Genomic DNA, 3596 nt, shown 5'->3' on the forward strand with positions numbered 1-3596 from the left:
CTTTTTAGCAGATTATAACATTACTTTCATAGATTAAATGTTAACTGAAAGTGTGTCTTAAAACAAAGTGACATTATAATCAACATGTCACTTCTAATGTTTGTCTTGGATGTCAACGCACCAGTATAAGTCAATGTTAAGTCTATATGTAGGCTTGATTTTTAAACCTGATATTTTTCTAGGTTCATACCAAGCAGACCTGACTGGTTCGCAGTCTAATTATACAATGTTTCCACTAAAGTTTTCTGTTGCATAAACTACATTTAACTTGCCCTGGAATTGAGGTTGTGCACACACCTGGCATGTAGGAGGCAGTGAAACTTCTAACCCAGAGTTGAGTTTCTGTAACCCTTGGCTTGCATTGAGGTGCACAAGTTATCTTTTTCATGTTATCTTTGCTAAAAGAGCATATTTTGCTTTAATACTCCAAATAATTTGAAGAGGTTCAGCTGGACCAACAGAGTATTGAGGTCCACCACTGTTGTTTTCTTGCTGCGTATAGTTGACTCTTTAACTGACATCATTTCCAAGTCACAGCTTTACAACACAAGGTTGGCAAGTTTGACTGTTGTGTGATTCTAGATTTAGAACAAGTATAGTTATGGTTGAATATCAGCATAAAGATTGTTTGTAACCACAATGTATTAGAAATCCAATATTTGTCTGGTTGTCAGATCCCTACATGTTCTACCTGATGTAGGTCTGCTTTGGCTCTGACTGTGGGAACAGTCGACATTCAGTCTGAACTCTCCCTTCACCTCTGATCTGCTGATTCTCTCTGCACACATTGGGCCATTCAGACGGGGAGAAATAGATTCCAGAGACTGGTAAACAGACCCGCAGAGAGGCTTTGATATGACAGCTACAGCCATTCTGATATTTCATTTTATTTCAAAGATGGAGCACTCATGGGTTACAACACCCACACATGTACAAAAATTTTAGTGTGCGGAGGAATGTAGGCGTTTTGTAACTGCAACACACACACAGAAGCACGGAGAGCATATTATTTTTCTGTTTTCTATGCCCTGGGCCTACGACATACCAGGAGCGACAGAAATCTTGCCAAGTGGGATAAGATCATAAAACTGCAAAGTACTCTCCCTTCATTTTCAGCTAAATGGATAAAATGGTGTCAGCATGTTATTGTGAGCCCCTCAGGATCCAAAATACTGGAAAAGCTATAAACTATGGCAGTTACTCAACAGAAGAAGAAGCCCTGAATCCTTTCCCATCAGGAAAGATTTCCCCCTGAACTAGTATAGATAATAGAAAACCAAATCCAAGAAAAGAAGTCTACAAGCTGGAAAACACACAAGATATTCTATTAAGATGTTTTTTTATTATTTAAAGAGGCTTCTGGCAGTTCAGCAACATAAAACATGATGATCTAAAATTAAAAAACAAAAACTGTTGATTGGAACAGAGCAGCTAAACCTTTTAGGGAAGTGATTAGAGCTGTACTGGAAATGTGCAAACCAAATAGAGCAAATACTCCCCTTCATGCTCTGGTTCGCAATATGATTTATTGTAATTGTTTTTGCTATAATGCTTTTACTATTGATACTTACTCATTTAATTGTGTTGCTGGGAGATTCGTTTTAAATAGTAGGAAAGATTTTCTATTATTCAGTTTCAATAGTGTAGAAATGCCTCGTTTGCTGAAATCTACTTTAAGAATCCTACAATTGGGCAAAGTTGGCACTTCTCTATAATTATATTTACTGTACAAATTGCTTAACCTGAATAATTCTTGAATCATATTTTGAGCTACTTTAAGAAGGATAGTATAATATTTCATTCTCTAGATGTGAACAAGCTGCCACTGAAACTGCAGTTGAAAAGCAAAAATATGCTTCAACTATGTCATATTCAGGTTGGCTAATGAGAGTTCATGCTGCACTTTTGAAAGTGTGAAAGTTTCTTATCTTTCTTTCATGTTAAATAAAGTCTCAATGAGATGGATCAAAGTTTTTGTTGACAAAATTATAACTAAACCTCTCAATGTTTGTCTTTGCCGAGTGGACTGCTCTGTTCTACTGTTTGCAATTTAAAAAAATATATTTATGCAGTTACACTCTAATTTCATAGCAGAGTTGTTTTGTTTCCCACCACATCCTTTAAATAAAATAACGCAAATATCTGTTTAAACAAGGAACTAGGGCTAAAATGATTCGAGTACCTCAATTATTAAAATTCCTCGAGGAAAATTGACCTGCCCTGAAGTTCACCATGTTCCGGCCGAAACATTATATGCATTGCGTGGAGCTATGACTTCCTCCTCTGAGTCGTTGACAAGAGCTAAGTGTTAGCAGTATAACGTCCAATTTTCAAGTTTGACCCGTGGGGATTTTATTGATTTTATTGATGAAAAGCCTGGGTTTTCATCAGTTTTGGAGGATCTATAAGCATCCTTGTAACGATGGGAGTGATGCTGGGAGTACGGCAGCCTTTCTCCTCCAGAAAGTGAACAGCGGGAAAAGCGCTGCAGGAGTATTTATACAGGCATGTAGATAGGCTGAACACAGCGGGCAGCTGAGTAACTGATGTTTACAGTGTAAGTGTAGCTTTACAGACGAACTGCACAATACATTTCATATCATCCTGGTCTCAACAAAAGGGCTGATATGATTAAGACATCACACTCAGATGAGTTTCGGAGTGTGACGAATGAAGGTGCCGCCGTAAATATCCCATAGTGCTCCTCCCGTTCTTACTTTCGTCCCCTGGTCTACTGGTCCCTGGACTTACGTTCGTCTGTTTAGTCTATTTCCCCATTTTACATTTGTTCATTCATCTGACCCCCATCACCTATAGGGCAAGGTGAGAGTTCATCTGTTAAACTGACTGAAGATGAATACATAAACTAAAAGCTGGATCATAGATATTTTCTATCTGTGAGCCTGCCTTTTTAGTAATTAAAATAATTTAATATCTTTGTATAACTTTTCTTCAGGTTAACTTAGAAAGTGAGCTATTATTGTTACAGGTCAGTTTTCTAAACTACAGAAAACTGTTAGGAATGCTCAAAGATGAAAAATTGAAAAACTGATATTGATATCCGATAGTAACACTGGTGTTGTGCCAGATTGGCCAATATTTTATTTGATCATTTTATCTGATTACTCGATGAATCGTAAGAATAATCGGTAAATTGCTCAATTACTAAAATATTTGTTTACAACAGCCCTACAAGAAACCATTAATAAAAGTGCATGTCTCATTTCACTCAAAGAACCAAATTGTCTTTTCCTCCTATCTCTTCTTTCCTATCGTTTTGATTTTGACAGGGCTGTAGGAAGCTTATAGTAGCAGTCAAGTTTGAATGGCATGCCACACAATTATGGAGTGCTTGATAGCAGAGCTTGACATTGACGTGTTCTGTGTCCCCGATATTGAGTGTGAGAGCAGGCAGGAGTGAAAGCTACTGTACCTCACAAAAGGCTCCCCTGAAGGCAACTGCAGGATGGAGATCAGCTGTCTGTGCTCGGCGTGTTGCATTGTGTGCTGTCATGTTAGCAAGTGCCGATAGGTCCATTTTATGCTAGTTTTTAAAGCTACCAGACAGACCTTTCTGTAAAATAAATCAATATCAC

The sequence above is a fragment of the Poeciliopsis prolifica genome, unplaced genomic scaffold, assembly GCF_027474105.1.
Source record: "Poeciliopsis prolifica strain line A6 unplaced genomic scaffold, Auburn_PproV2 SCAFFOLD013, whole genome shotgun sequence".
NCBI lineage: Eukaryota > Metazoa > Chordata > Actinopteri > Cyprinodontiformes > Poeciliidae > Poeciliopsis > Poeciliopsis prolifica.